At 43.4% G+C, this 15,163-nt stretch overlaps 1 protein-coding gene across 8 annotated transcripts in view; it reads right to left on the bottom strand.

The window, feature by feature from the left end:
* Positions 1-5,771, bottom strand: part of LOC146183909 (uncharacterized) — a 53,509-nt gene extending 47,738 nt beyond the window's left edge. For 4 of the 8 annotated variants that reach the window (XR_014708811.1, XM_084609233.1, XM_084609229.1 and 1 more), the window contains exon 1: positions 5,696-5,771. The gene's annotated coding sequence lies outside the window, so the exon portion shown is untranslated. Of the gene's footprint in view, positions 1-527; positions 707-5,578; positions 5,598-5,695 lie in introns of those variants that run through there. The other 4 variants (XM_084609230.1, XM_084609231.1, XR_014708812.1 and 1 more) reach the window with 2 other exon arrangements.
* Positions 5,772-15,163: the final 9,392 nt, after the last annotated feature.

The following is a 15,163-nucleotide window of genomic DNA, read 5'->3' as shown; positions in this document are numbered from 1 at the left end:
TTAGAGCCCATCGTTTCGGGACCAACTCGGCCCCTTCCTCAGGGGTGACTAAAGTTCGAGGCCCGCAGTAGCAGGCAGCGGCTTATGCTTCGCCGATCTAAAAGATGGCTACACACGCGCCTTTATTCAATGTGCTTCCTGCCGTTGAGCTAGCAGGACAAGAGGGTCGGTCAGCACGGAAACGACGAAGCGCCCTCGCATTGTGCTCCCATACGTGGCGGGCACCAGTGAGGCGCTTGCACGCATCCTGCGCAAACACATCTGTGTGTCGCACAAACCTACCTTAACAATCGGTCGTTTTCTGCCGCTACCACAAGACCGTATTCCCAGAGAAAAACAACCAGGCGTTATTTATAAAATCCCATGCTCCGAGTGCCCGGCCTCGTATATTGGCGAAACGAAAAATCTCTGTCAGCGGATATTGCAGCACAAAAATGATGTCCGACAATTGAACTCGAAAAGCAACCCCCTTGCCAAGCACTGCGAACGCGCCAACCACAAAATCGCCTTTGAGGAAGTGTACATACTTGACGTGGTGACTAATCCTTTCAAAAGACGTCGCGTCTTTTTTCGGTTCATCCGGCTGAGCTGCAGCAGTGAACAGGAATCCGGGGACGCTATCCTCCGCATACACAATTGAACTTCGCCACGTGTTGGGAAAGGAGAAGCATAGGCCGCTGCCTGCTGCTGCGGGCCTCGAACTTTAGTCGCCCCTGAGGAAGGGACCGAGTTGGTCCCGAAACGTCAGGTTCTAATAAATAATTTGGTTGACGATAGTGCTTCTTAAACTTTTGTTTCAAAAACCAAACCAGGCGGAGTTCCACCGAAGATGTTCTCGTACAAGTCAATGAACCACTAGGAAAAGCTTTAGGCTTTTCCAGTGGCGGGCATCGTAAAGAACCGATGAGTGCGGGGGACAAGTCTATTTGCCATGTCTGAACCTAGTCAGAGCCTCTATAAAGGCACACAAAGGACAACTTGATAAGAAGTTATCTAGCTCATTTTGGATATGTTGACATTCATTCAGCAGTAGTTATGTCTGACTGCATGGCAGTGTAGCCTAGCCCCTGAAATCTGCTTCCAAATATTGATGTCAACATACGCGGTTTACTTGTGCAATCCACTGGTGTTGGCCACACCTGAATTTTTTTTTTTTGTATTTTCCAGTCTACAAGAGTTCTGTTTCTTGCTGTCTTTTTTTGACACTCACTTTTGACAACTTGGAAAATCTTTCTTTTAACAGAGTTCAAAGCATGGAAGGACCATACGAAAATCTGTAAGGTGGCTCATTTTGTTAGGGGCAGGCCAAAGCATCCAACACCAGGAATGGCTACGTGCCCTTGCCATTGCATTACAGTGAGAAAGGGGAAGGGGGGATTTTGTCAAATGTAAAATTACAAAGCAGTATAAAGTATGATTGCCACTATTTTTTCTACAGTAGCAGGATATGTGCAGTGTATCAAGGTGAAAATTGCAGTTACTAGAAAGAATAGCATCAGCATTCTCTTCAGTAATTTAGAAAGTTACATCTGCATACCATGCAGGTTTTTGCAAATGCACATCTGTTTGCTAGCCGACTTTCAAAAATATGAGGGCTAAGGAACCTGCTCCACATCATGTTCAAAATAGGCTGTGCTTATATGCCTAAGCTGCTTCTGACATTGCCATGGTGCTTTTGATTTTGTATACACATGCTAACTGAATAAAAGGTGCCTACATATTTTGTATGTTTATTGAACTCAAGCATGTGATGGCTCACATGCATGATATTGTTAATGAAGGTCCCCAAGATACACAGCATTTAATTGATGCTAATCATGTGAAGGTAGCTGCACGTTAACCCTGTAACCGCCAAATTAACTCCCGAAAAACATACCAACATCGCCAGGTTTAGTTGTAATGTTTTTCATGCCATTCTAATTCTAAAAAGTTTCCTTCATTAGTAAAGCATGCTGTCACTTCGCCATCATTTTTTTTTACCAGTGCATGCACATCGCAAATGGGGTCAGAGTAACTGTAAGACACAAATTCTAGATTTTCAGCGAAACTGCTGTCTGAACTACTTCAAGAAATAGCTTTTTTTTGTTGAGGCATCACCGCCACCAGCACTCTTTGTGTGTGGCACTATCATAAAATGACTTTTGTCCTGCCAAAAATGTGTGCTAAAGACTGAAATAAGCATTTTTTCTCATTGATAACTACAGTTCTGTAGAGTTCAAAATGCAATCAATGGATTTACCAAATCTATTCCTTTTCTTTGGCAGTGCAAGCAATGTAACAACAGGTCAGACAAGTGCAACTTGTCACTGGCAATACTGGCACAATTGCCAATGACAAATGAAGCTCTGAGCTAAAGGACTAAACCCCTAAAGGACTGAGCTAAAGGACTAAGCACTTTTCCATATACTGTATCACCATACATCGCTCCACCACAATGTTTTCCTATCACCATCAGCCTTCTTTCCACGGCTCGACCATCTGCACAAAGTTAAGTGCATCGCGTGTCGTTCATCTGCATTTGTGATGTCATTCATACCACGCACTATCATAGAGTGGAACGATCTACCAGCACACACAGCCAATGAATCCAACGCCACCACATTTCACGATCTCATCCGCAGCGACGCTGACATGTAAAATGTACTTTTTTTTTTGGCAATACGTACACGCTGTAGTACGTTCATTTCTGTTATGCCTTATTGTCTTTTTAAACCTATACTTTGTATTCTATTGCTTTCTATAGCCTGTTTCTTTATCCTCTGGTGCTTAATTATTTTCCCATGTTATATTTAGCCTGTTTATTGTTCATTTGCTTTTTAATAATGTTTCTGTTACATATTTGTTTTTACGGACCCCCCCCCCCCCTCCCCTATGTAATACCCTCGAATGAGGACCTTTAGGGGCATGCTGAATAAATAAAATAAATAAATATGGCTTTGTGGATGCGGAAAGCTATGTATTAATTAAGTTTTTGACACACAGTCATCTGAAAGATTCTCAACATTTTTGCAATGATTATTGCAGACCTGTAATGAGAAACTAGAATATTCACTTTTACCTAGAAAAGTGATGCAGCTTCAATAGAGGCAATATGCGAAAATGCCCGTATGATATGCAGCAGTGTTAATAGTGCACAATAAAGGTTCCCAAGTGGCTAAAATTGTGACCCTCTTACAGCCTGGAAATGAAATCCCATATACTTTGCTGGTATACACAGAAATACTGCCTTTTGATAACTACCTAGACATAGGCTGCACCTACCTCCACCATCTGTGCTTGCCTTGGATTGCAATGCCTTATGTAACATGCACAAAGGGATTGTACTTTATTTTGTAATTAATTTCACATGTACATTTTGGTGAACCGTCTGCAGCCACAGGGCCTGCTTTTGAGCTGCATAGATAGTCTTTTCCTCATGGAAGTTTACAGTTGACAAGTGCATTGTTCAGTTTAAGGGGTTTAATGTCCCAAAGCGACATTGGCTATGAGGGATAATGTAGTGGACAGCTCCAGAAAATTCTGACCACCTGGGGCTTTTTATGTGCACTGACATCGCAAAGTACAGTCGCCTTGCATTTCGCGTCCATCAGCTGTCACCGCAGCTGAGAGTAAACCTGTATCCTTGGGATCAGCAATCAAGCTCTCTTATCACTAAGCCACCGTAGCAGGGTACAAGTGAACATGGCTGAAAACAGATCCACGGCATGAAAAGTTTTTGCAGCTGGTGTACCTGTAGGCATAAGTTCAGGTGCAGAAACATTTTCTAAAAAATTTTGCCTTGCAAACAAGCAACATTTGTGAACAACCTGCGCTGTGTGCAAGGAGGCTGCAGTGACAAAGCCGGCACCTCTTTTCAAAACTAAGGTAAAGCTTGACCACAAAGCTGCACATGCGAAAAATGAAATGATGCATTTTGAAAAGCCCAATGCTCAGCTTCATTCAAGGATGTGTACAAAGCCAAAATTCCTTTTGCCAAAGATGAAATCCAGGTTTCCTGCACAGCTGTTGTGCATAAGCTGCCCATCTGAAAACCGATAATCAAATGTTTCGCACCTTGCTTAACTGTGAGGAATCCATTTTATTGCATGCTTCAAGCCTACTCAAGCTGTTGGGCTGTTTAAATCCCCTTTTTTACATAAACCTAATTCGTTAGCATTGTGCAAATTGTTGCAGTGCAAGTTTGCCAGCTGGCTAATGTGCATAATTTAAAATGATGCACTCTAGCCCGCAACCCAGCTTGAAGCATGCATACAAAACTAGCCAGAGCTCTTCAATAAATTTGTATTTTGGAAACACCCTAGAGCCTGAAAGTTGCAAGGAATGGAGATTGCTAAATGGCCTTTTTTCAGCTGCACAGTGCCTTCAGTAAGCTCAAGCTTATGATACTATATGGCAGTAAAGTCTTCTACTGGCCTGATTGGTGCACTATCCACAAAAAAGCATTGGCACTCGTGCTGAGCAGGTCTAGAATAGGAGTTGTTAAATGGTTCACAGGGCAGAGCACAAGCTGCTTTATTTTAGGTGTAGGAAATTACCAGCATTACAAAATGGAGAGAGCGTACATACACAGGAAGGAAAGGAAATGGCTGACTAAATATTCTCAGCCTGTGGAGTGATCTGTCTGACTGTTGGGTCAAACGCTATGCAACCACTAGATAATTCCATTCTTAAGAAAGGGCTTGGGCTCGGCTCATGGCAAAGGCATTAATATTTCCCTATTTTGCTGCATTAAATAGCCGTATTGCTGACACAAGCTGCAAGTCTGCGAAGTGTTCACTAGACCAATACTAAACAATTGCTTTTAAGCAATGTAAACCGTGAACGCTACTACTTCTACCGTTCCACTAGCACAAGCAGCAAGCATCGGTGCCGGAGAGCTTCTAGCAAAGAACAGTCAGAAGCATAAAAGTCGCACAAAAAAGTGTCTCGGTAGTAGTTAAACCGCTTGCGTATTTCATTCCATAAGGTAAATGAAAATTCTGTGCCGTTTTGAATGTCATCAACGGAGCGAGGGGTGCAGACAAGAGTAGTAGCCAAAGGAGAAACCTGCCCGTGTGCTGTGCGATGTCAGTGCACGTTAAAGAACCCCAGGTGGTCGAAATTTCCGGAGTCCTCCACTACGCCGTCTCTCATAGCCTGAGTCGCTTTGGGACGTTAAACCCCACAAACCAATCAACCAACCTTCCTCCCCTACCGTAGTGGCATTCTATGCCATCGGGAGCAGTTCCCTCGAATACCGCGCGATGAGCCCTACGTAGCTGCAGAGGTCATCAATGTACCGGGCGAGGAAAAAAGGTTCATAAATTATATTAAAAGCGATGGAATTCGGGCAAAAACAGCGGTAAGCAGATCAGAATCGAGTTTTGACAGCGAGAGAAAAGCCTACATTTTCTGTCCTGATTCGACCTTCTTAGTCCCGGCGTCACCCATTCCTTGGCACTTAGGTGCACACTTCTGAACCTAAGCACAATGATACAACTTTCATAAAGCACAAAACCGGCGCAACAAAACGTAACATCGGGAATAATCGCGCCGTCGCGAGGACATGCGGCGGCCCTTTGACGTCTTATGTCCTTACCTGCAAGAAAAAGCAGCACCTTGGATGCGCAACGTGTTCTTTATTAGCGAATACCGTTAAATTTCGTTGTGAGTAAACATTCAGGCCGAGAAATCGTCAAAAAAGACGGCCACTTACGCGTCCCAGCGCAAAACATGGAGGCAGCCATCTTGAATGTTTTTTTTTCTTATTGGTGTAAATACACGACAGATGGCGCGAGACGCTACATAAACAATAATGATGATAATAGCTGCGAATTTTGAAAATTCAGTTTGCGCAGAAGGGTTCTTCTACCATGGAAGGGTAGCGCTTTTTGCTTAAATTAGGAGCAAATTCGACGAATTACATACGCAGACGCCAGGCGTGAAAGGGAGATTCAGTTTGACTACGAAAAAAATTTACGCCATACATAGCCTAAAAACAAATCCCAATAATAATTATTTTCGACTTCAATTACACCCGGAGACAACTTGTTATGGCAGTGTTAGCAGTGTGTCAAGGTTAGACAGAAAAGGCAAGACAGGCCACTGTTCCCTAGCCGTGGAAAAGGAGCCAACTCATCCCTAGTGACTTTACACTTTTTCTTTAATTTATCCCTTTCACCCGTCTCCTCGCCTTCCACAAGGCAAGAGGACCATGGCCCGTCGTCTTCCCTTTCCTGTCTGACCTTGGCCACAGTGACAAAAAAAAAAAAAAAAAAAAAAAAAAAAAGAGAAGAAAAGGGCATTCGTTAGAATATACATAAAATATGCTGACAATGAAACATGAACTGATCGGGCAGCGCCTAGCTTGTCCGTGCGACTCTCCATATCCTGTACGGCCCAAAAACTTGTGTTCCGTCCAAAAAGCAAGGAAAGGCACAAGCTTTCTAAACTGGTTCATTTTATTTCATACATACTGCAAGCCTCCTTTTGGAGGCTGTTGCAGGTTTGGGGCATAATATAAAAACAGCAAATGACTGACAATCCACACTTGTCTAATTTTTATATAATTTATATGGCAGTGTGGAACAAGAAATGGAAAAAAAAAAAAAAAGGATATGATACAATATAATCACACTGAAGACACTTTTCACTATATTTGTACAGAGGTCAGGCTACACATATACAGGGTACACAAGGAACAATTGCCAGCCGTGAACTGAACCCATCTAGTGATGAGCAATTAACCACTTCATTGGCTAAACCATTCCATTCGCGGACCGCCAGGGAAAAGAAGGAGAACATGAACGTATCACTGTATGCTCGATACTCGACTAAATGCTTGGAATGACTCGCTCTTTCGTTTCTATATGGTGACAGTTTAATGAATTTGGAAGCTGTATGCAATTAAGAACCACCACACCGTGTGTGATGCATAGCAAACAGCCTTCGGATGCTTGTCGTTGAATCCTATAAAACTGGAGTCTCTATAAAGCCTTGACCATGAACTGCAGTACTTTACGTTGCTTTTCACCTCATCTTGTTTTGAAACTTCAGGTTTAGGTTCACTGCACAGGCGAGTTCTGAGTGTAACTATAGGCAGGGGTGTTGGAAGAGGAGGAAAGGCAGGGAGGTTAACCGAAGAAGAAACCGGTTTGCTACTCTGCACTGGGGGAAGGGGGTAAGTGGATATAAAAGTGATGGGAAAAAGAAAGTTACAGAAATATGAAGTCAGTACTGTCACATCACAGCCATATCACGTCGCATCGCAGCAAAATTACAGTCTACTGATCAGGCCCATGGTTTTCATGAAGCAAAGCAGTGCCTGGGAGGTCTTCATCGCAGACGATCACAGCGGGTGTCCATATAGATGATTCAGTGCAGGGCAGAGACACCGTCTTTCTGCACTGTATGTGGTGCACTCGCAAATAATGTGGCCTATAGTCTCGTCAGACCCGCAGGTTGCACATGCAGGGCTATTAGCCATACCTATCACAAACGAATGAGAATTTGTGAACGCTACACCAACCCACAGGCGGCACAGCAAAGTTGCTTCACGTCGGGGTAGGCCGTGTAGAAGCCAGAGCTTCAGGTCAGGAGCAGGGGTGCCGAGATGCCTGTTCTGCTTATGATATAATGACAGCACCACATTTAAGCTGTAGTGAATACGTTTTGCTAAGAATGTCGCAATAAGCGGGTACCGCATGGTTGCTGATTTATCTATACATAAAAGAGTATCCCCCTTATATGATAAAGGGAAAGAAATAACCCCAAGGCGATCAAAAGGATAGAGGAAGGAGAGGCTGATGACAGCATACTTTCTTGCCACTGAAAACCTGTAGAATAAAAGAAATCAGCCTAGTGCCAAGAGACAGTTAGTTGGTAACTTGGTTTATAGGGTTTAATGCCCCAAGCATCTCGAGGCATATGACATCAAGAGAAGAGGTTATGGAAAAACCAATACTGGAATATGACAGCAGAGCTCTGCACATATAACAGTAGGACAAAAAAAGAAAATAGGACATAACAGAATTTGCCCAGACATAACAGATAAACAAATAAACAGACAAGTGTAGCAGTATAACACCAAAGCATTGTGCCTTACAACATATTTACAAATTTGCTTCCATGTGCGTGCAGGAACTTGTTATAGCCTTTTCAAGATCATGGAATCAAGCATGTTGCATGCAAGGGCAAAAGTGGCTGTAAGCGTGGGAAGAAGGTGACACAAGCCGCTGACAAGGCGAAAGCTTTGAAACAGTTCACAGAAATAGGGAACGCAAAGCACAATGAGCAGGTACAGGTCTGGACAGTATCAAGGAAGTGACAGTGGCTGCACACGATTGCGTCGCATGCATCTGAAATTTGTAGCCTCTCAAATGACATCAATGTATCCTTATGCATTTGCATTTTAGCATGCAGTTGCTGTTTGTTTGCTTTTCTTTTTTAGCGAAGTGAGGGCTCGACTATGGCAGGCCTGAACTGTTTGAGATCAAGTTAAATATTTATCTAAAGCTTTCCTGAGGCCTAAACTTACATTTGTGTTGTATCTGTGGAAATATGACTTTCCCATCATCATTCTGTTGTTCTGTATACTGATACTGTATACTAAGTGCAGCGGTAGGTGGGTGTCGTGTCCATTTTTGTTTGCGAAATCAATGCGAGAGGTGTCATTCAGCAGTCAATTAAGCTAAACAGAATACTGGTAATTAATTGTTTTTGAGCTTGCAGATTTGACAGATCAAAATTGGTGTGCGCTTTGTCAATTACTTATATCTCTGTGGCATACATGCCACCTTCTACCTTTGGAAAGCAATCTGGAGATGGTGCAAAACTCGTGTGGCTTATCAGAACATGTATCAATAAGCAGTGTAGCAAAAATGACTTTGGAAGGAATGGAATTCTTTCTAACAAAGCTTTGCGCAAATACATTTTTTTTTCTATCAGGAACTTGCGACAGCGCTACACGACAACGTAGGCACTGGGTATACTGTGTGAGCTTGTTTTACAGTTCAGTGGTCTGCTTATCTGATTCTAATTTAAGACGATTAGCATTACCAGCATTTGTTATTTTAGTGGTTATTTTATTATATATACAAAAGGAAGGAAAAGATGTTTTCCAGCCCCGGTATCCGATATATGAAGCACCTGAACTGGGGCGGTGGAATTAAAGGGATAGCAAGGAAGGGGTAGAGGAAATTAAAGAGGTGAACGATAGGGAGAAAGAACAGGGTAGGTAAAAATAAAAAGAAATTTATACACTATGACACAATATACAGTAGTTTGCTTGAGGCCCAGAGTAACGAATGCAGCGAGCTGCCAAAATGGGGCCAGGAAGGTAACTTGCTGAACTTCCTTCAAGTCATTTGCAGCTGCCTTGTTACTGTATGTGTTAGTAGACTATTAACTTGGGCTGATATCGTATATGCAATGCTGTCTGGTAGAGCACTCACTTCATTTCAGTGTTTACATGTGTCTGTGCCATTTTTGTTTCTACTGTCAGCAGCCTTGCTGCAATCTTGGAGACGCTGCTGCTCGTTTATTGTGGACAACTTTCGCATCTTGACTCCCTACATGTACAGTACATGTACCAAGGTATATATATGTGCATTATATTCAGTATTTTCAATTTATTTTTTAGTGCATGAGTATTGTTTCTGTATGGATAGCAGTTTGTTAAGTGATTGAAAAACATTTATAGCAACAATTAAAACATAGAGTGTCAATTTGTGAGGCACATTGTTGCCACTGTCGTTTGTATCATCTGGACATGCCACACCCTATACCCAATGAATTACCTGTATAGTCATTCCACCAAACTGAAAGTGAATCTGGGTTGCAATACCCACTTATGCGCTATAACCCCCCAGCACTCAACCCAACAGTATGTCTCGTAACTGCCACACTTGTTGGCTGCTTACTCCACCGAGCTACTCCAGCACTCACTGTTAACACTGCACACCCATATATTTTTATTTATTTATTTCAAATACCCTAAGGGCCTTTGCAGGCATTACATAGGGGGCAATTCATCAAATAAACAAAAATAATTTACAATACAAGCAAAGAAAAAGTTGTAAGCAGAAATAGGTGCACAAAAAACCATGAACAATTTATGCAGTGTTATCTAGGTGCTAGAATCTAAGAAAGAAGACATCTAGAATGGGAGCAGTTAGGGATAAGAGTAGATGGAGAATACCTCAGTAATCTGCGATTTGCTATGACATTGCCTTAAGTAACTCAGGGGATGATTGCAAAGAATGATTGATGACCTAGACAGGAAAAGTAAAAAAAGTAGGCTTGAAAATCAATATGCCGAAGACTAAGGTAATGTTTAATAGCCTAGGGAAGGAACAGCAGTTTACGTTGGGTAGCGAAGCACTGGAAGTAGTAGGTGAATATATCTATTTAGGACAGGTGGTAACAGCAGATCCGGACCTTGAAAGGGAAATAACAAAGAGAATAAGACTGGGATGGAGCACATTTGGTAAGTACTCCCAGATTATGACTAGTAGCTTACCGGTATCGCTTAAGAGGAAAGCATAGACTAATACCGTGTTTACAAACAAAGGGGGCGCTCGCGGCGAGGGTGAAAAATAGGGTTAGCGTCCATAGGAATACATGGAATCGAAATATTGCAAAGCAGTTTTCTCATTTCACGGGGCACCTATGATGTCGTTATTTGGTACAAAGCAGCCATGAACATCGTAGAACAGATCGTCAAAATATGAAGACTCATTACCAAGGCGAAGTATTTTTAAATACCGCAAAACATGTGGGGGTGCGAGTTGAGAGGGCGGCCCGTAGAAATACATATAAACACAACTTACCGCAACATTTTTCTCGTTTCGCACAGCACCAGAAGTGGTGGCCGGGCGTTAAACGTTGACCATCGCTTTGAAGAAGTGTGCGATAAAGTATGGTGCATCATTACGGAGGCAGTCTACTTTTAAAACTCCCCAAATAACCTGTGTTATGAATCCAGACACCGCCAAAAGGCAAGCTGGGAGTAGTGAATCGTGCAGTTTTGCTTACAGTCCGATATGCTGCCGCATAAGGTAAATAAGCTTGATAATACTGTCCCTCCAGTGATACGTCCTAGACAGAATTAAATTTAAAGCAGTTATCAAACGCCATACGACAATATGGACCAAACGAGATTCGCGCATTGCAGCAGACGACAGCTCAGCTGGCGATACCCATCGCGGCCGCCTCCAGCTCCGGAGCGTCTGCTAGCGACAGCGCCGGTGGTGCATGGTCGTCTGCAACTGTGCACGGTCAGTTTATCGTGCTGTGAACGGTCCCGCAAGTCGTCAGCCTTGCATTACTTGCAAGAGAATGCAGTATGTCATGCAACATGACGTCGAGCCGTCGTACAAGACGTTCACCAAAAAATGAGAAGGGTTCAACGCTGCTGAACCGAGCAAAATGTTGCAGTAAGTTGTGTTTACATGTGTTTCTATGGGTCGCCCTCTCAATTCGCACCCCCGTACGTTTCACGGTGTTTTAAAAATACGTCACCTCGATAACGAATTTCACACTTCCACGATCTGCTCCTGGGCGTTCATGGTTGCTCTGTACCGAATAATGACATCACAGATGACCCGTGAAATTAGAAAACTGCTTTAGAATATTTTGCTTCCATGTATTCCTATGGGCGCTAAGCCTACTTTTCACCCCCAGTCGGCCCATGCTGGCAATAGAAGTGCCACCGCATCGTGCTTATGTCACAGATTGGTGTTGGTCTATACAACAGTTGCATCTTATCCATACTTACCTGGGGCTGAAACGTGGAAGCTAACAAAAAGGGTTCTACTTAAGTTGAGGACAATACAGAGGGCTATGGAAAGGAAAATGGTAGGGATAACGTTAAGAGATAGGAGACAAATGGTCAAAGCATGTAAAGATATACAATATAACACAGGCGACCTTAACAGCAACTTGGAACAGACTAGCAGCAAACGGAACACTTGCTGGTACACTTCATAACTGAACACCTAGTCGGGCCTAATGAGTTTACTTATTTTGACGATGGATTCAAATGTTGAGTCTACCACTTTGATGCACTTTAGCAGTGATCCTAATTTGGAGACCAGATTAATGGGCATGACATTTCTGCTCCCTATCTTGTGCACATTTATTTTTATTTATTTAAAATACACTTCAAAGTCTAAAGATATGGGGCATTACATGATCCTTTTTGATCCTATGCCTGGGCTTATCTGATAAATTCCTGAGCACTGGTTAATTTGTCTACCACAAAGGCGCCATCAGACCACAATAACACGCCTTGACAAGCTTGGCATCAGTGCCGCTCCCATACCTTTTGCCTATCTTGGGATAGCAGACAACTGCAGCGCCACCTCGATCGCCTTGTTTGTTTGTATTCATGGAAGAGGTCTACAGCAGGCTTGAGCCTTTTGGAGCAGCTTTGGGATACAGATGGCATTGAAGGGTATACCATCCTTCAGCTTTACTTCACTGCCGCCTGCCAATAGTTCATCATTATTTGCTTGAGCAATGCTGGGGGTCATTTTTAATATCTTGGCAGTAGGCCATATGCCTTTCCTAGCGATTGACAGCTTTGGCGTACCAACCCATAATGTTTCAAGTATGATTTTGTCTGACGTAGGCTTGACATGCTTCTCAGGGACAAAGGGGCTCATTGTTTGAGTACTGGCTTGTTTTCATAGTAAAAGCATTGCAAAAACTTGTGTATATTTTGCAGCCAGACAAGTTTCCTAAACTAACGGCTCGCAGTAGTTTATGCTATCTGCTTTGTTTGCTACTCTCTCCACTGGCGATTTAAAAGGCTGGAAAGAGGTGCTACGCCATATGCATAGTGCATTTTTTTTGCAATTAACTATCTCCAATAACCTGTGTCTAAATTTACTTGCGAACAAGTATTTATTATGCTCCATGCTTCCTTCCAAAAATTTCATTTGTATTAAGCCCAGTGCAAGATGCGTTATATCTTTGCCCCTGACGCTGAGAAATTGTGTTCCCATGTTCTGCTAAATTTGATGGCAAAACATCAAGGCAGCCAGTTTGGAGCAATATTGCATTTTGAAGCAGGAACAGCAGTTTGGAGTGGAACGGAGCAATTGGTGCAGCGTTTCCACCCCTGAACATACTATACTACTTTCTGACTGATTAATTGCACCTTCCAAATTTTTTGAAAGATCATTGCCATGTGCTCCGCAGGGTTTGTTTATGAAGTATTTTTCACATTTCCTTCCTCCAGAGACTCTACACTGGCCACTACTGCAGTGTGTTACTTTGTGCAAGAAGGAATTACTATTGCACTCAAATTGGGGCAAGGGAAGAGGTGAGGCACAGGCATGCAGTAAGCCAATTCAGCGCCCATGTGGTAATCTGCTTTGGCTCCACTTGATGTGTCAAGTGAGTGGGTGCAGCACTTTTGCATTCCTTTTCCCGTGATATGTGTGCCTTCTGCACCGCGTTCATTTTGCAAAGTTGTGCACTATAGTGCAGCGCAACTTCTTGGTAGCACTCACCGGAATGTAAATAGTACAACTGAATGGCAGCATGGTGCAACCATACATAGGCTGAAGGAGGTGAATAACTGTTTGTGGCATTAAGATGTATGCATCAACAGCTAAACATTGTACAAGCAGCAGTTCAGCACAACATGTATATGTAGATATATGACGTCTGTGCAATACACACACGTTCATAATTGAACAATAATTTCTTGGACATGGTTGGTCCCAATAATTTTGCTGGGTGGAATTTCTGCATCTGGTTCGGGCTGGTGGCAGCTCATTAAGCGAATGCAGCTGGTTGCGATTTGGTGGTTAAGTTACATATGCTGATCGAGGAACTGAACGAAGCCAACTAGAAAATGCGTCTTTCTTTATAATGGCCCAAGTCGGACAAGAAACCACAAGAAGTAACATCACCCGAGCCCAGGAAAACAGAAAATTACGAGGGACTTTAGCGACTAAAGAAGTGAAAGGCGAAAGCCTGAGAAGTCTCATGTTGTCTAGCGTTCCCGCCATCTTCAATCCCATACTTGAACGTGCGCCAACGAATGCCATGCGACAGGAGCGATGGCGTACCATCCAAACGCTCACTTGTCGGAGAAAGTGTGACAGACACTGCGCCTTTCCTTCAGAAGTCTATCTTGTCTAGCGTTCTTGCCATCTGCAACCCCACACTTTAACGCGCGCCAAGGAACGTCACGCGACAGCCGCCGCAAAAACGGGACACACCTTCCACGACAGTATGAGCCATTAAAGACTTTCGCCTTAAAAAAAGGAAATAGGGGGAAGGGGGTATTGCTATTGCTTTAACAATGCAATTTGTGAATGAGTGGCAGCGGTTATACGCCACCTGGCTATCCGAGTGCGCGCGGTCTCTCGAGATTGCGCATCACGCTCGCTTTCCCATTTACAACGGACATATGGTACGTGCGCATGAATAAACGTATATTGGATATACCTTCCGACGAAAGTAAACATCGGCCACTGCATTCGTCTGGAGGCGAAGTCTTGGAAGAGGCGTCTGATCAAAATCTTTGCGAATCAAGTGTTAAGTGTACACACGGGCGCATATGTTTCAGCCGGTGGCTGCTGCAGTCTGTTTCGGCGGCTCGAACTGATCTGCCTAGCGCTCAGACATATAAACAAATAAAAGCACGAAATGGCTAATGCGTCTAGCCAAGTCATATGATCTATGTGCACATCCTTGTCAGGCGCGTTGTCGAGGCCAATGTGATCGGGCATGTCTCCTTTAACAACGCGCCTTTTCCATCACCTCGGAGCACATATCCGAGAGCCGGCCGGCTCTCACATGCCGCATGGAACTGTCAGCACGCTGCAACTCGGCATGTTTCCGCTCAGCCAGTGGCTCAGGCGATGGTCGCTGTGATCGACCCTTGCCTGCGGTGACGATACTGACGATACTTCGTAACTAAACGTTGCTACTGTTGCTACTCAAGCGAATGCCAACACAACACTTCCTGCAGCGTGCTGCGCGTGCTACACGTGCGCGACAAGGTCAATGTACGCGACGCAAAAAAAAAAAAAAAAAAGTTCGGGCGTTAGAGAGAAAAAAAAAATAAATTTAGTCTGTCTACTATTTTTTCTCAACCAACAAACAAAAAATACACCCGAAATTAATTGAGTGGTAATAATTGCGGGTTTTATTTCACAGACGATGT

Source organism: Amblyomma maculatum, chromosome 7, assembly GCF_055883805.1.
Source record: "Amblyomma maculatum isolate TAMU_Amacu chromosome 7, ASM5588380v1, whole genome shotgun sequence".
Taxonomy (NCBI): Eukaryota; Metazoa; Arthropoda; class Arachnida; order Ixodida; family Ixodidae; genus Amblyomma; species Amblyomma maculatum.
The sequence above is the reverse complement of the archived record's forward strand: the minus strand, read 5'-3'. Positions and strand labels throughout refer to the sequence as shown.